Source organism: Pinus tabuliformis, chromosome 3_2 (genome assembly GCF_031772625.1).
Source record: "Pinus tabuliformis cultivar Carrire ecotype Pingquan chromosome 3_2, CPIR1, whole genome shotgun sequence".
In the NCBI taxonomy this organism is placed as follows: domain Eukaryota; kingdom Viridiplantae; phylum Streptophyta; class Pinopsida; order Pinales; family Pinaceae; genus Pinus; species Pinus tabuliformis.
Genome location: NC_142302.1, coordinates 92549714 through 92572092, shown reverse-complemented (window position 1 = coordinate 92572092; position 22379 = coordinate 92549714).

The following is a 22379-nucleotide window of genomic DNA, read 5'->3' as shown; positions in this document are numbered from 1 at the left end:
AGGAATAATTGTGTCCATCAAACAATATCATACCATGTTTTGTGTATCTTTTTCCTTTTCCATGAGTCTTACATTGATCTACCTTCGAGTAGTCAAACGATTTCTCAAGAAACCTTATGTCATACTAGTTGTTGGAATATTCAACAATACCGAAGGGGGGGGGGGGGGGGGGGGTGGTGAATCAACGTTAACAAATTTTAACTTCATTTCTTTTAAATGAATCCACAAATATAAGCAAAGAACATAAGTATATAGAGAAAAAATATTTTTAATAGGGATGCGCAAATCGAGAGGAAACCACAAAATAATTTTCTTAATGTATATAAGGAATACATTTAAATCTATCATCAATGTAAAACCCTACCATATTCTTTGTTATTTATTGGGATGTGGAAGGTGTTACATCAAAATTAACCCAATCTCCAAGTTGTTATTCTAAATAGGGTGACAACAATCCTCTTTTTCTATTTTTATTAAAATAAAATAAAAAATTTACCGTTGCATTGAACTCATGGATAGCTTTCGAGCAATATAAAATTTATCTCAATCTAACTCTTGGATTGAAATATAACCCCTACTAAATTTTATCCCACTAACTACTACCACATCACTAGTATTATGCCATGTGGCACCCACGTGTAACCCAAATGTCTCTTCCAAGTAACTCACAATTCCTACTTCACATCCACATAGCATAATCACATGTTTGTGGAGCCTTCCACCTCGTCTCAATTTTCATACCCATGGGGCCTGCTCCTTCGTGCAAATAAACATTTTCAGTTTATAGGTATTTCTTACATGTAGTTGATGTACATAAACTGTGAGATTTTTCCACACCATCCTAGACCCAAGACGTCCTCGTGCCACTACACCAAGTACTAGAATAGGAGAAGATACAATAGAAACTTCCACATAAATTATTAGTAACATCTCCATCAAACACACTATATTATTCCATGCCCATATCCCAAATGCACCAAAAGAAACCTAACACTCGACAAATGGTGCTAACACAAACCTTCTCATCTCCTAATGCCAAATATAACATTTCACCTCCTGTTACACTAATGCTGCGATGAAATTACTTGACCTGTTGTATCCTATAGTGGTTCCATGTGTCATCCATAACTACCTCCTTGACCATCCAAAAAGGTCACTCTTACCAACCATGCGTCATGCCACATAAGTGCTATGTTAACCTAAATCGGCATCACCTAACCACGTGGCATCCATGCAACCTTCTTATCCTCTTGTGGTCTCTGGAAACTCATACTGGGTTATGGGTCACACTAAGTTGAGTCCTTGATGTTTTAAACCCTTTCACATTATATCTAGTTTTGGGGAAATATAGGTGAAATGAAATTTAAAATTTGGCATCCCTTCGATACTCATCAACCTCTAGATACAATCTTCATTCGCAAGAAAATTTTACCCTAGCCCACATATGGGGTCACCAACATCATCCTTGTTCAAGATCATATCCACTTATTTTTCTCTCCTAAGAAATCGAGAATGATATTAAAGCTAGATATGTCAAAATCATTTCATAAATTTATCTGGCAGTTTATCTATAATATTCTTAAGCCAGATGGATTTCATGAAAAAATGATATCTTGGGTGATGGATCTTATCTCAAAAAAATTATTTTCAATCTTAATTAATGGCTCTCCCTCTCCTACCTTCTGTCTTCTAGGGGCATCATACAAGGAGACCCTATCTCTCAATACATTTTCCTACCAGTTGTTGAAAGTCTAAGCCACTCCATTAAGCTTTTTCTTCTACACCAACACCTCAGATGTCTTCCCCTTGGATCTCCCCATCAAAGGTATTCTCGTGAATGGGCTACCCTTACCCATTTAGGAGGTAAGATAATTGAAGGCCACTTTAAACACCTTTGTTGCAGCGTCGACAGAGATCCAAATAAGGGCAAGTCTCAAATTTTCTTATTTAACACCTCATAAGCCATTCAACTGCATATCTCTCACATTATGGTCTTCAAGAAGATATTGATTCCATCGAAATATCTAGGGGCCCATCCCATGGCCAATCCTCTTCACATTTCAGTTTGGGAAGAACTTCTTCTTAAATTTGAGGCAAGGCTCTGAAGATTTACCTTCAAGACCTTCAATTTTGCTAAGAAATTTATTCTTCTGAAATTGGTCTTACAATTTATTCCTACCTATATTCTCTCATCCCTAGCTAACCCAAAATCAATTCTTAATAAGCTCCACATCCTTTAGTGTTCCATATTCTGTGGGGATCCAATCGTAAGAATAAATGGGCCCTTGTAGCATGGAAAAAGTTATGCCTCCCCAAAGCTAACGGGGGTCTGGGACTAAGAGATCAAGGTGTTTTAAGTTAGGCCCTAAGTACCAAAACATGGCGGGACTGCTTAAAGAAGCCCTCAGCGCCTTGGTGTAAAATGGTGTCTAATAAATACCTGTTAGGCCTTTCCTCTTCTCAACTACTGCGTATATCATAAGGCCCTCAAGGATCTCATATATGGACTTCTTCTTGGAATACCAAATATCTAACTTATAACCATTGTTTCTGGTATTTTCATGATGGCATGATTACCCTATTCTAGGAGCATTAATTCCTAGAATAAATGGCCTAAACTCCCTAATTTGCCCAACTTTCTTCTAATTAGATATGATCTTAACTAACGAGGCCTATCAGTGGTGGCTCATTAATGGGGTCCCCACTCCCTTATCTCCCACTGAAATCTTTGGAAGATTCACTCTCTAGGCTATGCAAGGATTTAATGTGATGAGCAGCAACTTCTCTAGTAGGTATTGGCCAATCAAAACATTACAATGTAGACAAGTGATGAGATCCTAAGATGGGGTTATGATCCATCAGTGGTTTCAATCTTAAAGAGGTTTGCAAAATACTAACATCAACACAACTGGATTTGCGCAATCCTACATGGAAGGTGTTCATGTCCAGATATGAATAATTTATCCGCTCCTTTCCTCCATTAATGTATCAATCCAGGTGCGTATTCTTTTTAAGGCAACACACAAGGTATATGCAGGGGCAAGGTTACGATCTGCCCTCAACCAAGGGTTCATGATTAGCAATCGAAAAATTGTTGAGACTGAAGTAAAACTCAACTACAGAATGTAAAAATGTATTCACAGTTATCTAGAGATCTGTAGTAGCAACAAGAAATAAACACAGTAAATAGAAAATACACACAACACAAGGAAACATGCAACACTTGATCAGAAGAGCAGGCCCATCTCTCTGATTAGGTCTGCGTTCCTCATAGCGAACGATAGAATAGAAAAAGGGTTATATCTTATTAATCTGAATAACGTTGTTACAATATCATATCGGCATCCCCTTCATACAGGAATGACCCGTTTTTTATACAATATAAAGGAGAATAATTATCCCCGAAACCCGGCAACTCTATGCCCAAAGATATACATCAGTTGTATCAAAACACTAGAGCTGAGAGAAGCAAGAACAAGAATGGTCAAAAATGGGTTGAGAGCAGCTGCAATCAATTATGTTGTCTTTTCGTGGTCAATCAACTGTTTTGAATCGCAGAACTACTGCGATATGTTGCGCAGTCAATACCTGTGCTCCATAATCTGTTGTCATCACAATTTTTAGTGCTTTGTGTAGCTAGAAACCTTCATGACACTACTTCATTAATTAAATATCCCAAGAGATGATAAAAGGGGAATTACCTCATAATGTTACACAGTAAATATATGCCAATGAATGCAAAAAGGGTGAAAAGAGGAGTGGGAACGCAGGGAAAAGATAGGCCGATTTGGTGCCCAACAGAAGGATCTTTGGAAACTCAAGCATTGACCATGATAATCATCTTCCTGTAGCTACTCTTATGTGAGAAAACACTAACTTCGGACAAACTTCAAAAGCAAGGCTTCCTAGGTCCTTCAATGTGCATGGTTTTTCAAGTTCAAACAATGTATATGAATCACCTTTTCCTCACCTACTCATCCTCATAAACACTATGGGATCAACTGGTGATTGCATTCAAGTGATCCAATCTAGTATCTCAATCAATCTTGGCCTCATTAGATAATTGGAAAGACTTGACCTTCTCTAGTCCCATCCTCAATCAAGCCTGGTTACTAATTCCAAGATTCATTACTTGGAACATATGGAATGAGACAAATGCTCGTATTTTCAAAACCTATCTTCCTCATTGGAGAGGGTTTGAAGTATTATATTCTCTTAGCTTCAAGAGACAATTTCCTCTATGCAATGTGCCTCTCAGGGCTAGGATTGGGCCCCAACAAAACAAGCTTCTATGTGATCTCCCAGGATCAAACCTTAATCTCCCATCTCCATTGGATCATTCACGGCTCTTAAGCTGGTTATTCCATCAATATGGTCTCCCCATCTCACATGCTTTACAAATACTAATTTTGATTGGGCCTCTCATGACAATTGAGGTCTTGCAAGTTATGGTGGCGTCCTGAGGAACAATTCAGGGAAAATTCTCAATATGTGTTCAAGTAAGTTGGGTAACACCACCAATACTGAAGATAAGGTATGGGGATAGAAAAATATTTTTCAGTGGCTTTGAAGCACAACTATCCTCATATCCTAATAAAGAGACTCAAGGTTCATCATATCCATTTTGAAAAAACTACAATGTGGCTCATCTCTCTCTAATATTTCTAGTTGTTGGCACATTGATTCATATATTACTAAAGTTACATCACTTCTTAAGCATATACATGGCACTTTGATCTCACATGTTCATTTTTAAGATACCAAAATAGAATATCATCTAGAATATTATGCTTTGGACTCGGATGGTACTTCACTTGATGCTCAATGGTCCCAAGCTATTCCACATTAGCTAAGAAAATATTGCATTGATGTAGTTCACGATGACTTCTACCCCACCATGGGTGATGAATATAGTCAAACAACATACCATGATATAACTATTTTGGATCGCAAGCCACCTAGCTTGCCACATGCAGTCACTCAAGCATCAACATAGGTAGCCAAATCTTCATGTGAGTCAAACATTAATTAAAATCCGTATGTTCTAGTACTATTTGGTTTCTAGTTTCATTATGGCAACGAATCATGATTTGAAAGGCCTCCCCATGTGAATTACAAAGATTGACATCACTTGGTGGTGGGGCCTTCCCATAGATATGTCACTGTTAGAAAAAAGGATTGTCAAGCTTTTTTTGAGTCTAGATTTGCTATATGTAGGCATCCATGCCAATTGTTATCATCGGTTATATCCACTACAGGGTTGGACAAACCATGGGCATTTATTAGTTTTCTCTAGCGTAGAGAATTAGTGTCGAACTACATATGTGGTTCGGGTGTCCTTCTCCACTAGAATTCACCTGGCTTCTTTGGGGTTTAAGTCAGACTTCCCATCTCATGTTGTCAATTTTTCTATCACATCGTCCTCCAACGTGATTTGTATTCATTGACAACTTTGATGGATTCCTCTCTCATCCATACCTTTCTGTTAGGATCTGGTTCATGTTTCATGGGTAAGCTCTCTATGGTGTTCCATAATCCTATGATGGTAGTCTTTAAAGGGTACATAAACCTATTTCATACTTCACTAGCTACACTACCCATGGCTCAACGTACACAATATAAATTAGGCAATGTTAGCCAGTTCAAGGTTCCTCTTCTACCTTATATTGATGACTTCTTAGTGTTGCACTCGATCAGGTGGTGGTTCATGACTTATTCGTGGTGTTCCATAATGGCTCATGGCTCTAGTATTTGTGACCCTTTCCTCATGACACCCCAGCTTGTGGCTAGTCTCCGTTGCTCAAATATTCATGGTTTATGATTGAGCTAGTCACTATAGGACACTCAAAATGCATGGTTCCAAGTAATTCGTGGCCCCGTGGATTGGCCCTACTCTTCTTATATATAACCTTGCCTATTCGAACTCCATGTTGGCAATCCTTCTCTCCTCATATACTTCAAGAATGTCTCCCTTTTATATTATGAACACACTATGCTTTTGTAGTTTTTTCTTTGACAAGAAGGGCTTGCATGCTTGTTGTCTATCTGCAAATTACTTCTGTAACTTTTTTCCTTTTTCAAATGTTATGGTCAAACAGGGTCAATGTAATCTCAAGACTTTAAACTTGTGCTACTAATATGGTTTCCCTTTGGGCATACTAATAGCACAAGGCCATCTCTCATGTAATGCCTTATTGAAGTAATGAACAACCAAACTTTCACAAAAAAATGTATATGAATTGGTTAAAAAATGACTGTAAATCTTACAAGAACTCTACCAAGTTTTTATAAGTTTATATGTTCATTTTTCTCAAGCACTTGAGCGATATAATTTTCACCAACTCTCTAATTCAAGAAACTTACCCTCATTAAGTTTACTTTTCCTTTTGAATTTCTCATTGATCTCTTAATCCCACTAGAAGGAGAATTACCAACACCTTTATTATAAAAAACATACCAAATAGTTAAAGGCCAACTTGATCTATATACCATAACATTTTACGTTTACTTATAGGATACTTCTAGTGTTTTTTATATATATTTTGCATTAGTTGAATATGTTTTTTCTATGTACCTCACATGGAAGGAGTTCTATGTTATTAACCATGACAAGATGCTGAAATTTTGAGTCTTAAATCAATTGTATATGATCTTCTTTTTTTTGCTCTGTTTCATCAATCTTTTTAGATTTTAAATCAATGGTGAATGTTTTTCCCCTTCTTGGTTATGCTCTTCCATCTCTTTTCCTTTCCCTGAGTATTTCACTTTGGTTATTTTTTTTTTAGTTATATTCCCTTTTTAACATTGATTTTTTATTAGCTATTAGACCTTTAGGAAGATTAAGAAAAACACATCTCTAAAATGAGCCAAACCTTGATAAATTATTTAAAAAACTCAAAATTTAAATGTGTAAAGTTAGTGAGATCCAACCGTGCTTTCTTCATGGTGAACCCATTGCCTTTGGACCCTTTCTGGATTAAGAAAAATACAACAAAACTTACGAGTGGTTGAAAACCAAAAATTTAGTAAGATTTTACTTTTAAATTTTAAAAACAAAAATTTCGTTGAAGGCCAACGAGAACATGTCACCTGTGGTTGATCACAAGTGCAATTCTTTAAAGAATACTAATGTGCATGACATCCAGTGATGCATCAACTTCTTTGGATTAAAAATATTTAAATAGAAAACACATTATAATATTGATGAGAAAACAATTAATTTCATTTTTATAAGCGTACTAATTTCTCATTTGATACAACGTTGAGTGACAAACACACTTACAGTATTCAAAACGGTTTAGACGAATTGATATGGCACTATATCGTTTCGTTATGCCACTAAGGTTTCTCGGGTTTTAAAAAACAACAGGTTTTTCTTTTACCTGTCCCAACATTTAGTTTAATGGCATCTAACCATTAAAATGCAACCTTTGTGCTCTAATGGCAGTTAAAGCTGTAAAAACTTAATCAACTGAGCTTAATGCGTTGACGTTAATTTAATATCCTCTATGGCCTCGTATTGGACAATTCCAACATTGAAGGATTGCAGTCGACTGAGCTTAATGCGTTGACGTTAATTTAATATCCTCTATGGCCCCGTATTGGACAATTCCAACATTGAAGGATTGCAGAATTCCATCGTCATTTTCTTCCTAAGAAATCGAAAATGGCCTCTCTTGTCTCAACTTCCCTCGAAGGAAAAATGGCCTTTGAAGTTTGAAGAGCCGTGAAGAAGCCTTCCAAAAGGGAGGGGGACATTATTAGTGGGTATGGTGTGGCCTGGGCTGGCCTGCGCCCCTCCGCCGTGGGCTGAAGCACAGTGATTAGTGGCATGGCAACCTGGATATCCATTAATGAGAACGTTGAAATTCCACAGTGACTGATAGCAGATAGCGAGATACATTTCTTCGAAGATGATGACGGATGTTTTTGGACAGACTCCACCACAGCCAATTCTAAGGGAAATTTGACGAGCAAGACAGTATACATAGCTCGATTTGGCTCTGCTATTTCGCTGATTGAGTATATTTTATACCAATTTTATGGATCACAATATATGGCCAACGCTAAGCGTGCGCTGTCCATTTACCACTTTTGCTTTTCCATGTCATAACGTTTCACCCTGAAGATTTGAACCGCCTCCACCCTCCCTCTTTCCACTCAAGCTATGGAAATCCAAATGCCCTCTCAAATCAATTCTGTTCGGCTGGCTTCTTTTTCACGACAGGAATTTAGTATGGGATGTTCTTCAACATAGAGGGTGGCATGGTCCAAGCCAGTGCTGCCTTTGTCGTTCTCATTTGGAAACGAACATCCACGTGTTCTTCCAATGTTCTGTCTCCACTGCCATTTGGAGTGATCTATCATCGACCTATGGTTTTCCTGTCCTTTCTTTCCCCTCGGTCAAAGAGGCGTTCTCTTGGTGGTCTACACAGCGGCCCTTCTGGCACGCCATCTTCCTCCTCACGCTCTGGCATGTTTGGAAATGGCGATGTTGCTGTGTTTTTCAGGATCATCTTTCTCCTCCTGAGATCATCATATCCTCTATTACCGGCTCACTGCCTCCGAATTAGTTTTCATCTCTCTTCGGCCCCTCTCTACTGACGGCCTTCCTCTGCTGGATCGTCTTCCTCTTGCTTCCTTTATCAACGACTTCCGGCTCATGCTTTCATCTCAGTGAATATTGGTTTCTATGAATGTTAATCACAGTTCTCCATTTTGGTCGGCCGATGATCAAGGACATGTATGTGTACATCTGTATCTATGGTTTCTGAACACTTATTTCCCCATTTTGCTATTTTTCTCATTGGATCGACCATGAAGGAATTGATATGTGACCGATGGAACATTCCGATCCATACTACCATGTAATCATCAAAACAGCTTATATGACCTTAATATAACATATATAGATTTTTCTTCTGAAAAAAAAAAGAATAATGTTAAATAAGATCCACTTGGTATTTAATGGTAGTAGTTGCAAGAATTTACATAGACTTTAAACAAGCACCAATTTATGCGGTCACAAATCTGGATCAGAATGAATAGATAATAAAAGATTTTCTATTTGTTTATTTCCATGGGTGAAATCATGATGTGGTTTTTTTTTCTCTGATTTCTGTCCACAGCTTAAAATCATTCGTTTCCATACGGTTGTTGACAAACATATGTGTAGAGGTTTTCCGTTACACCAAAACCCGCAGGTGTTGGTAAACGTTCTAAACCAGTAACTAAGATCCCTAGTGTTAGGACTTGCGGCCCGTGCGACGGGCAGGGCGACTCCACCGTGTGAAGGACGTACGAAATATGAAACAAAACGAGCCAAGAAACGAGTTTATAAGGTGTCAGACGAGTTGGGCAGGCCGACCTTCCTCTTGGGCGAGACAACACAAGTTGAACAAGTCGGCTTGGGCGTTTCGTGTGGGTCGGCCGGGTGACATAACCCACCACCCGCCCGTATATATTGGAGGGCATTTGGAGGTAAACGACCATCATTCAATCAACACAAGTTCGAACAAGGAGTTCTGTAGTGCATGGATGAGCCTGCACGACGGGCGGAACTCGGGTGGAAAACTCGTTCGAAAAGTCATTCGAGTTCGAGAAGTCATTCGAGGAAGTCGTTCGAGAATTCGTTCGAGGAAGTCGTTTGAGAAATCGTTCGAGGAAGTCGTTCGAGAAATCGTTCAAGGAAGTCGTTTGAGAATTCGTTCGAGGAAGTCGTTCGGAAAAGTCGTTCAGGAAAGTCGTTCGGGCGATCCAGGCGAGGTCGTGTGGTAACCCGGGTGAGGTCATTCGGGCGACCCGGGTGAAGTCGTGTGGCGACCCGGGTGAGGTTGTTCTGGCGAACTCGGTGAAGTCATGTGGCGACCTAGGTGAAGTCGTGTGACGACTCAGGTGAACGAGTTGGGTGAACATGTGGACGTGCGGATGGGCGGCCGGGCAAGGGCGCGCCGTGCACGCCGAAACGAAGAATCGTTTGGACAGGTGACTGGGTGAGGGCGCGCCGTGCACGACGAAATGGTGGAAATGGTGAAGTGTTGAGGTTGTGAATGAAGGTGTGACTCGTGCAGAGGCATCTGTGTGTGGTGACTTGGTTACGACAAGGCGCGCCCAAGTTGGGCAAACAACACAATCATGTGGCGAGGAGAATGAAGGGTTGGTGAGTCGTGCGGCGATCGTGTGGAGGTGCCAACAAGCTGGGCAAACGAGTTTGCCGAAGTTGAATATTGGCTAAGTGTAAATTTGGGGTTTCCCAAGATTTAACTTGTAAAGCTTTGTAAAAGTGAAGATTGTATAATATATTGATTCGGGCAGACTCATATTGCAGGGAGTTGCCCCTCCCTTTATACTGTTGTGCATTTCTCTTGTATAATGTTGTTTATGTGAATGTTATGGGCTTTCACTTGTATAAAGGAACACGTTAATAATACTTGGTTGCGAAATACAAACTAAGTAGGATAAGTGGAATGTTAGGTGTAGTATACAATTGTAAGTATTGGTGAAAAGAAAACGATTGGTGGTGCTGCACCTCACTATAAGCGGTTGAAAGACTACCGTAGGTGTAGGGGCATGACAGGTGGTATTAGAGTTCATCCAAGTTTTGCAGGAAACTTGGTGAACTGCATCAAGGAGTTGATTCTACGAAGACCGAAGACTTGAGTGGAAGTTCAAGCTTTGCAGGTGACAAGTGGAATATCAGGGTGATTTAGGTGAGGGGTGAAACATGTTTAGCAGAGGTGAAGCTTTGTGCTTGGGCCAAGCTGAACGACAAGGCATGGCAGGTTTGGAAGAATGCGAAGGGAAGCTCTTGCTTACATTATACAGGTTGAAGCGTATGAAAGAAGAGAACCCCCCGATTTGAAATAAGCTTGAAGTCTTGGAAAGGAATGTTGAAGACAAACTTGGTTGGAAAATGGAGCAAGATGAAGTTGCAGATTGTGCTGACAAGGAAGAGGAAGTCGAGATGACCAAGGATGTTGCAGACATGACAACGATGAAGGATGAAGTTGAAATTGATCAAGTTCGACCAGGATCATGCAGTTTGTAGACATGGATGAATGAGGATACTCACATGGAGGAGCCTCATGTTGATGATGAAGTAAGTATTGATACTTGTGTTTCACTTGAGCATTTGGCAGATGGACCGTATGCAGGGAAGGGCAAAGCTAGTTTGTTGATGCTAGGGAGGATCTTACCATGGATGTCTATGATGAGACCTTGTACGGAGAAGCAAGGATTTTTAACAGTTGTAGGACTTGTTGGGGTTGTTTGTGACCTTCTGGTAGAAGGTACAAAGCCCCGTGACAAGGGAGGAACATTATGATCATTGCGGAGGATTGGATCATGCTTTAGCCACATGGAGAATTGGCTAAGTGCCCAGCATGACTTCATGGATAGATTGGAGAAGGGCACACACTTGAGATACTTGGGTGGAATTCTCGGGGCCGAGACCAAGAGATAGTCTTGGTGGAACCTTTTGTGGGGGAGCTATGATGGAAGGGACTCGTGATGATGATGATATGGTTGGGTGACCGAGTTCACTAGACCGAAGATTGTAGACTTGGATGAGGATGACCGATTGTTGTAATGGGTCTACCTGGTTGGACTACATGGGCAACTTAGTCGTCGACATCAGGTTGGAGACATGGAGCATGGTAGTCTATACAGGGACATTATGCAAGAGCACTTGTAGAGGTGTCGCTTATGGGAATCCAATGAGGAGTGCCAAGGTAGGGATGTTGTGCAGGTGGATTTGCTGGTGTGACAGAGACTTATTATTTATGAGCCGATGGAGAGGTTGTGCTCTTATGTACAATAAGGCCATGGACTTGGATGGAGTTTTGAGCAGACTATGGAGCATTCCTACTACATGGAGAGCTAAGGCATCTTGTAGAGACCTTTGGGCCGAGACTTGTATGCTTGGTGAGATGTTGGTTGGAGATGATTCATGGAGCTCATGATGACATGAGGTTATGACTTCCAGGGAGATTTCATATATGGTGGACTTGGAGGATCTGATGCATTGAGGAGCTGAGGTCAGAGACTTTGATGCAGAATGGGATGCATACTTTCAAGTATATGTATGGGTATGGCTTGGAAGAGTGACTTGATGTGGAGGATCGATATGACACACTTTGGAGTGATGGTGTTACAACGATGATGACGCCTTGGTGGCAACACTTGGGCATGGGTTGAGCCGAGACTCAACCACCTTTGACACATCGGAGCTGATTGATCTATGATCATGGGCAACACATGGATAGATGAGACATGTATATACTTGTTTCTATGGCAGACTGAAGGATGGCACATACAGATGTGATGGAGGTAGCTTCGTGGACCTGGATGTGGCACATGGAGAGTCAGAGTTTGATGAGATGGTCTCTTCATATTGAGGAGGCACACATATGGATGATGATGTTGGGGTAGATGTGGCTGATTTCATGCAGCACATTAGTACTAGACATCATGGACAACATGTTGCAGATGAGATGAGGACTACTTCATGGACCTAAGCATGGCTTAAACTTATATGGGGATGGATTCTTGATCGATTCGAGGTTGTGATAGGGTGTTCTAAGAAACAACTGATGATGGCATGACGATGTTCACTCTCATGGTTTGGGCGTGATGGTTGGATTAGCTACCCAACTAGTTCAGACATGGGGTCACGAAGTGTGCAGAGATGTGTTAGCATTATGTTGGAGTATCATGGCAGTAGTTCACATGAGGACAACACATGATGAGGTCGACACGAGGGGTTGCAGGAAGCATGTAGCTTGGATGGAAGGGCCAGCCTTCCACGATGGGGAGCAGCATGTGGAGATTGCGACAAGATGGTCGATGGTCATGGATTGAGATGATTTCCGATATATGACATACCGATGGGGTGTATACCTTCTTATGGTGATCTTGGTGACGGATGGTTGCCGGGATGAGATATTGTCGAGGACGACAATGACCTCCAGTGGGGGAGGATGTTAGGACCTGCGGTCCATGCGACGGGCAGGGCGACTCCACAGTGTGAAGGACATGCGAAATATGAAACGAAACAAGCCAAGAAACGAGTTTATAAGGTGTTGGACGAGGTTGGTGGGTCGACCCTCCTCTTTGGCGAGACAACACATGTTGAACAAGTCAGCTTGGGCATTTCCTGTGGGTCGGCCGGGTGACATAACCCGCCACCCGCCCGTATATATTGGAGGGTGTTTGGAGGCAAACGACCATCATTTGATCAACACGAGTTCGAACAAGGAGTTCTGCAGTGCGTGGATGAGCCCGCATGACGGGCGGAACTCGAGTGGAAAACTCGTTCGGAAAGTCGTTTGGAAAGTCGTTCGAGAAAGTCATTCGAAAAATCATTCAAGGAAGTCATTTGAGAATTCGTTCGAGGAAGTCGTTCGAGAAATCGTTTGAGGAAGTCATTCGAGAATTCGTTCGAGGAAGTCGTTTGAGAATTCGTTTGAGGAAGTTGTTCGAGAATTCATTCAAGGAATTCGTTCAAGAAAGTCATTCAGAAAAGTCGTTCAGGAAAGTCGATCGGGCGACCCAGGCGAGGTCGTGTGGCAACCCGACTGAGGTCATTCGGGTGACCTAGGTGAAGTCATGTGGCGCCCCGAGTGAAGTCATTCGGGCGAACCGGGTGAAGTCGTGTGGCGACCCGGGTGAAGTCGTGTGGTGACTTAGGTGAAAGAGCTCGGGTGAACGACTTGGGTGAATGGGTGGACGTGCAGACGGGCAGCCAGATGAGGGCGCACTATGCACGAAGAATCGTGTGGATGGGCGACTGGGTGAGGGCGCGCCATGCATGATGAAACGATGGAAACGGTGAAGTGTTTAGGTTGTGAACAAAGGTGTGACTTGTGCGAAGGAGCCCATGTGTGGCAACTTGGTTACGATGAGGTGCGCTCAAGTTGGGAAAACAACATGATCATGCAACAAGGTGAACGAAGGGTTGGTGAGTCGTGTGGCGACTGTGTGGAGGTGCTGATGAGCTGGGAAACTGAGTTTTCCGAAGTTGAAAATTGGCTAAGTGTAAATTTGGGGTTTCCCAAAATTTAACTTGTAAAGCTTTGTAAAAGTGAAGATTGTATAATATATTGATTCGAGCAGACTCATGTTGCAGGGAGTTGCCCCTCCCTTTATACTGTTGTGCATTTCTCTTGTATAATGCTATTTATGTGAATGTTATAGGCTTTCACTTGTATAAAGGAACACATTAATAATACTTGGTTGTGAAACACAAACTAAGTAGGATAAGTGGAATGTTAGGCGTAGTCTACAATCATAAGTATTGGTGAAAAGAAAATGATTTGTAGTGTCGCACCTCGCTATAAGCGGTTGAAAGACTACTGCAGGTGTAGGGGCGTGACACCTAGGGTGGAAATTACAGATTCCATAGAGGTGCGGTGATTCTTCCAACACCCCCCTCAAAGGCATCTCGGGAGAATCGAACCTAGGTCTAGGCTCTAATACCATGTAGAGGTTTTCCATTACACCAAAACCCGCAGGTGTTGGTAAACATTCCAAACTAGTAAGTAGGATCCCCAGGGTGGAAATTACGAATTCCATAGAGGTGCGGTGATTCTTCCAACACCTGCCTTCAAAGGCATCTCGGGAGAATCGAACCTGGGTCCAGGCTCTGATACGATGTCGAGGTTTTCTGTTACACCAAAACCCACAGGTGTTGGTAAACGTTCCAAACCAGTAACTAGGATCCCGAGTGTCACGACCCTACACTGACGATACTCTTCTAACTGCACTATAGCAAGGTGCGACACTACTAACTGTTTTCTTTTCACCAATACTTACGATTGTAGACAATGCCTAACATTCCATTCTTAGTTTATTTTTCATTACCAAGTATTATATTTGTCCTTTATACAATGAAAGCCCATAAAATTCACATAAACAACATTATACAATAGAAATGCACAATAGTATAAAGGGAGGTGCAACTCCCTGCAATATGAATCTGCCCGAATCAATATATATAATCTTCATTTATAAGTACAAGTTAAATATTGGTAAACCCCAAATTTACACTTCGCCAAAATTCCAACTTCGGCAAACTTGGTTGCCAAGCTCATGAGTGCCTCCGCACGGTCGCCACATGACTCACCAACCCTTTGTTCACCTTGTCACACAATCATGTTGTTTGCCCAACTTGGGCGCACCTCGTCGTAACCAAGTCGCCACACACGGGCGCCTCCGCATGAGTCACACATTCATTCACAATCTCAACACTTCACCATTTCCACTATTTTGTCGTGCATAGCATGCCCTACCCAAGTCTCTCATCTGAACAATTGTTCGTTTCAGCATGCACAGTGCGCCCTTACCTGGCCACTCGTCTGCACGTCCACCCAAACAACTTCACCTGAGTCGCCACACGACTTCACCCGAGTCGCCACACGACTTCACCCGGTTCGCCCAAACGACCTCACCCAGGTCGCCGCATGACTTCACTCGGCTCGCCCGAACAATTTCACCCAGGTTGCACAACGACCTCACTCGGCTCACTCGAATGACCTCGCCCGAGTTTCTTGCCCGACGACCTTGCCCGAGTTCTGCTTGAATGACCTCAGCCAAGTTCTGCCGAACGACCTCGCCCGAGTCCTGCCTGAATGACCTCGCCTAAGTCTTGCTTGAATGACCTCGCCCGAGTTCTGCCCGATGACCTTGCTCGAGTTTCCTGCACGAGTTTCCTGCACGAGTTTTTCACCCAAGTTTTCTGCATGAGTTTTTCGCCCGAGTTTCTCACCCTAGCTTTTCACCCGCGTTTTCTGCACGAGTTTTTCACCCGAGTTCCACCCTTTGTGCGGGCTCATCCACGCACCGCAGAACTCCTTGTTCAAACTCGTGTTGATCGAATGATGATTTGCCTCCACAAACCATCCACTAATATATATGGGTGGGTGGTGGGTTATGTCACCTAGCCGACCCACGCCCAACACCCAAGCCGACTCGTTCATAATGTGCTTACTCACCGAAGAGGCGGGTCGGCCTACCCAACTCATGGGACCGCCCCCTCAACTCGCCCAACACCTTATAAACTCATTTCTTGGCTCATTCATCTCGCATTTCGCATGAGCTCCTTGCCCAACCTTCGCACGGTGAAGGTGACCCAAACCGTAGGTCCATACGTCCTCCCCCACTTGAAGTCATTGTCGTCCTTGACAATATCTCATCCTGGCAACCATCTGTCACCAAGATCACCATACCAAGGCATACACCCCATCAGTATGTCACATATCAGAAAATCATCTCAATCCATGATCATCAATCACCCTGTCACAATCTCCACATGCTGCTCCCCATCATGGAAGGTTGGCCCCTCCATCTAAAGCTACATGCTTCTTGCAACATATTGTGTCGACCTCATCATGTATCGTCCTCATGTGAACTGCTGCCATGATACTCCAACAAATGCTAACACATCTCTGCACACTGGTACCTCCCATGTTTGAACTAGTCGGGTGATCAGTCCAACTGCCACGCTCAAACCATGAGAATGCACATCCTCATGTCACCATCATTCGTTTCTCAGAACATCCCGTCACATCCTCAACTCGATTAAGATTCCATCTCCATATAAGTAAGCCATGCTCAGGTCCATGAAGTAGTCTCCATCTCATCTACAACATGTTGTCCATGATGTTTTCTATTCAACATCATCATACATCTGTAAAACATCCATCTCCTCAAAGTGAAGAGATCATCTCATCAAACCCCGAATCTCGATGTGCCACATCTAGGTCCATGAAGCAACCTCCATCATATATGTATGTGTCATCCCTCAAGTCTGCCATAAAAACAACTATACACCTGTCTCATCTATCCATGTGCTTCCCATGATCATAGATCAATCATCTCCCATGTGCCAAAAGTGGTTAAGTCTTGGCTCAACCCATGCCCAAGTGTTGCCACCAAGGCATCATCCTCGTTGTAACTCCATCACTCCAAAGTCACAGCAATCTCATGTTCGTGATGAGCTCCATGTGTCATCTACAACCAACATCTCGGCAAGCATACAAGTGTCAGCCCAAAGGTCTCTGCAAGATGCCTCAGCTCTCCATGTAGTAGGAATGCTCCATAGTCTGCGCACAACTCCGTCTAAGTCCATGGCCTTGTTGTACAAGAGTGCACAACCTCTCTATCGGCTCATAAGTAAAACATCTCCATGTCACACCAGCAAATCCACCTGCACAACATCCCTGCCTTGGCACTCCTCATTGGATGCCCATAAGTGACACCTCTACAAGTGCTCCTGCATAATGTCCCTGCATAAGACTGCCATGCTCCATGTCTCCGACCTGATGTCCATGACTAAGTTTCCCATGTAGTCAACCAGGACAATCGGTCATCCCCATCCAAGTCTACAATCTTTGGTCTAGTGAACTTGGTGACCCAACGATATCATCATCACATGAGTCTCTCCATCATAGCTCCCCCACTAAAGGTTCCACCAAGACTATCTCTTGGTCTAGGCCATGAGAAGTCCACCCAAGCAACTCAAGTGTGTGCCCTCCTCAATCTATCCATGAATCATGCCCGGCACTTAGCCAATTCTCCATGTGGCTAAAGAATGACCCAATCCTCTGCAATGATCATCATGTCCCTTTCTTTTCACGGGCCTTTGTACTTTCCACCATAAGGTCACAAACAACCCCAACAAGTCCTGCAATAGTCAACCATCCTTGCTTCTCCATATAAGGTCTCATTGTAGACATCCATGGTAAGATCCTCCCTAGCATCGACAAACTGACTTTGCCCTTCCTTGCATACGGTCCATCTACCAAATGCTCAAATGAAACATAAGTATCAATAGTACTTACATCATCATCATGATCATGAGGCTCCTCCATGTGAATATCCCCATCCATCCATGTCTGCAAACCGCACGATCCTGGTCCAACTCGATGAACCTCAAGTTCATTCTCCATCATTGTCACATCTTCAATCATCATGGCTTCCTCTTCCTTGTTAGCACAATTTGCAACTTCATCCTGCTCCATTGTCCAACCAAGTTGAAGAAGTTCATCTTCAACATTCTTTTCCAAGACTTTAGGTTCCTTTCGAATCCGTGGGTTCTCCTATTTCAACCGCTTCACCTTGTATAAGGTAAGCAAGAGCTTCCCTTCGCATTCTTCCAAACTTGCCATGCCTTGTCGTTTAGCTTGGCCCAAGCACTAAGCTTCACTTCTGCTAGACCTGTTTCACCATTCACCTGAATCACCCTGATATTCCACCTGTCACCTGCAAAACTTGAGCTCCTTACCAAATCTTCGATCTTTGTAGAATCAGCTCCTTGATTCAGTTTACCAGCTTCACCAAGTTCTCTGCATTCATGAACCAGCCCTTGTTCCTCTTGTATGTGAAACCAGCTTCCTTCACCTGCAAGTACCTGCTTCCACTATCATCAACTGCCAAGCTTCTTCAACCCTAAATTAGGTTCAAAACCATCTGCACTTCATCATGAGCAACCCTGCTCTGATACCAACTGTCACAAAGTGCAGGTGTGTATCAGCTTCAATGCTTCAACACCAGCACCAGCTCCTCGGTACTAGTTCTGATACAACCTATCACGCCCCTACACTGACAGTACTTTTCCAACCGCACTATAGCGAGGTGCGGCACTACCAACCATTTTCTTTCATCAATACTTACGATTGTAGACTATGCCTAACATTCCATACTTAGTTTATTTTTCATTACAGAGTATTATATCTGTCCTTTATAAAGTGAAAGCTCATAACATTCACATAAACAACATTATACAATAGAAATGCACAACAGTATAAAGGGAGAGGCAACTCCCTACAATATGAGTCTGCCCGAATCAATATATATAATCTTATTTTATAAGTACAAATTAAATCTTGGGAAACCCCAAATTTACACTTAGCCAAATTTCCAACTTCGGCAAACTCTGTTTCCCAGCTCGTCGATGCCTCCGCACGATCACCGCATGACTCACCAACCCTTCGTTCACCTCGTCACACAATCGTGTTGTTTGCCCAACTTGGGCGCGCCTCGTCGTAATTAAGTTGCCACACATGGGTGCCTCCGCATGAGTCACGCCTCTGTTCACAACCTCAACACTTCACTGTTTCCACCATTTTGTCATGCAGACGCACCCTACCTAAGTCGCCCGTCCACACGATTCTTTGTTTCGGCATGCACAGAGCACCCTTGCCCAGTCGCCCGTTCGCATGTCCACCCAAACTCGTTCACCCAAACAACTTCACCCGAGTCGCCACATGACTTCACCCAAGTCGCCACACGACTTCACCCAGTTCGCCCGAACGACCTCACTCGGTTCGCCACACGACTTCACCCAGCTCGCCCCAACGACTTCACCTGGCTCGCCCAATGACCTCACCCGGCTTGCCCGAATGACCTCGCACGAGTTTCTTGCCTGACGACCTCACCCGAGTTCTGCCTGAACGACCTCACCTGAGTCCTGCCTGAACGACCTCGCCCAAGTTCTGCCCTACGACCTCGCCAAAGTTTTCTGCACGAGTTTTTCACTCGAGTTTTCTGGATGAGTTTTTCACCCGACTTTTCTGCACGACTTTTTCACCCGAGTTCTGCCCGTCGTGCGGGCTCATCCACGTACCGCAGAAGTCCTTGTTCGAACTCGTGTTGATCGAATGATGATTTGCTTCCACAAATCGTCGACTAATATATACGAGCGGGTGATGGGTTATGTCACCCAGCCGACCCATGCCCAATGCCCAAGCCAACTCGTTCATAATGTGCTTACTTTCCAAAGAGGAGGGTCGGCCTGCCCAACTCGTGGGACCACCCCCTCAACTCGCCCAACACCTTATAAACTCGTTTCTTGGCTCGTTCATCTCGCATTTCGCACGAGCTCCTTGCCCGTCCTTCGCATGGTGAAGGTGACCCAGACTACAGGTCCATACACCCAGGGTGGAAATTACGGATTCCATAGAGGTGTGGTGATTCTTCCAACACCCACCCTCAAAGGCATCTCGGGAGAATCGAACCTTGGTCCAGGCTCTGATATCATGTAGAGGTTTTCGGTTACACCAAAACCCACAGGTGTCGGTAAACATTCTAAACCAGTAACTAGGATCCCCAGGGTGGAAATTACAGATTCCATAGAGGTGCGGTGATTCTTCCAACAATATGTAGATTAAAATCACTGCTTTCTATGATATTTTCGATGATCAGAGTTCTAAATTTGCTCTTTAAAGGGGCAGGGTTTCTGATTTTCCTATGATTTAGCGTTTGGAAATTGTTTAGCTTATTTACATTCTTTCTCGTCGAGCTAAACAAGAGAATTTCTGAATACAACTTTAGATATGGCCAACATCTTGAAATGGGTTCCGATTGTGAGTCTCATATTCATTGAGCTCCCAATGTTGCCTGGCCATTGTAAGAGTTTGATGCCCATCGGTAGAAAAGGTAAGTCTTTCCACATCGGTATTGACGAATATAGATGCCACAATTCAATGCAAAATTCTTACATTATATGTAGTCCGTTTTGATACATTTGAATCCACTAACTTCTCAATATTGAAGACATTGAGCTATGAAAACAGGAAACGGAGTGCAGGAATTGCTAGCTGCAAAACATTACCGAGAAAGAATAGATGTGAATTTTTTTAAATACTCGCCTCAAAACCAAACTCCGCATGAGCTATTTCTTGAACACAATGCACGAAATATTATGATTCCCTTTGTCAGTTCTTAACTCGTCCTGTCGAGCCAAATTAATACCAATGACTTCACAATTAGAGCGCAGATTGATAGCAGTTACCACCGTCGTACTGTGGAGCAAGTGGTTGTAGAGGAAACGGAAAGAGAAAATGAAGGATCGAGAATGTCGTCTAGCGAAAGAAATGTTGAGGACCTTTTCGAATCCAAGCGCATGATTCTGGGGCCCCGATGGTCAACACCACATCAGTAATGGATTGTAAATATAATTCCAACGGTATTATTATGTGTAGCAGGGTCGGCAGACAAGTGGAAGCAGCTTGTTACTGTTCCGTTAGATGACTAGTTATCTTCGTCAATAAAGTAGTTAACGGATCAATACACATAAGAAAAAAATCGATACAAGCACCGGGGTCAATACTAGATATATTCCTATTCCTGTGTTCAACTCGTTTGCTAGTAGATCAATACTAGATATATCCCTATTCCTGTGTTCAACTCGTTTGGTAGTCTACATCAATGGCGTACTATAAATTTAAAAAATGCAGTCACAGTATGCGTTTTCTGACAGTATGTTTTTTCTTAACACCAGTCTGTAGTTTAGAAAATAAAAATACAGTATGCTTTTTCAGTGCGTTGTTTAAAAAATATAAATGTTTTTTAATTTAGTGACTACAAAAATAAATGATTTTGAATATGTCTAAATGGGCTTTTTTAATAATGGAAATAAATTCACCACTATTAAAAATCTCTGAACCACGTAAAATCCAAATTTAAGATCAATAATTCTAATCATTAAAATAAAAGTCGATTGTGAAAGTTCTTCCATCATTGCTACATGGATAGGCCCCGAAATGTTTTCAATTCATTCGATTTCACTGGTCGTTTGCATGCGTCTACCCAAAGTTTGTACGCGTTGTACACGTTTGAAACCTAATATTATAACTTTGGGTCATACATGAAATATTGTTTTTTAAGAAATAGTATTGGAAGTAATCTGTGAGGGTAATCTGTGAGGTGTAAATGTGTGAATTCCTAAGTCTAGATTCACTAATTTCAGTTCTAGAAGTATCATGAATTTTTATATATAAGTAATTTTTTTGAGATCAATAAAACTATTGTATAATTTGTGCTGTGTGAAAAAATTCTAGAACTTTTTCTATTTTCTAACCATAAGTATTTATTTTATCTATAAACAAGAAGCTGTATGCAGAGTTGAGGGTTTCATATTGTCTGTTTGATGAGGAGACATTAATATCTCAAAATGTAAGAGTTTAAGCGTTGCAGAAGAGAAAATGCTGTTATTGTCTAGACTTCAAGTCTAAAAGAAAAACAACAAAAGATAAACTAAAAATATTATAAGTCTATAGATTAGGAGTGATCCAAATCTATTGCTTCAATCTGGTTTGGCTCTTTGTTGCTGTCAAGTAAGCAGCCAGTCGTAGGGCATGTGCTTCTAGCACTGTAGTCTTTCATGAAGAGTTGTCCTCTATGTTTTAGTGTTAGTCCAGTAAGACTTTTTCGAGTACAAACTTCATGTACCAATTAAGGTCTATGTGTATATTTAACTATTATATCATCCACACATGTGAACTCTATCAAGCATTGATTATATCATCCACACAGTGAACTCTATCAAGCACCCAATTAGCCATATCCTTCAATAATTCTATATTCGGAATAGAGACTGAGTT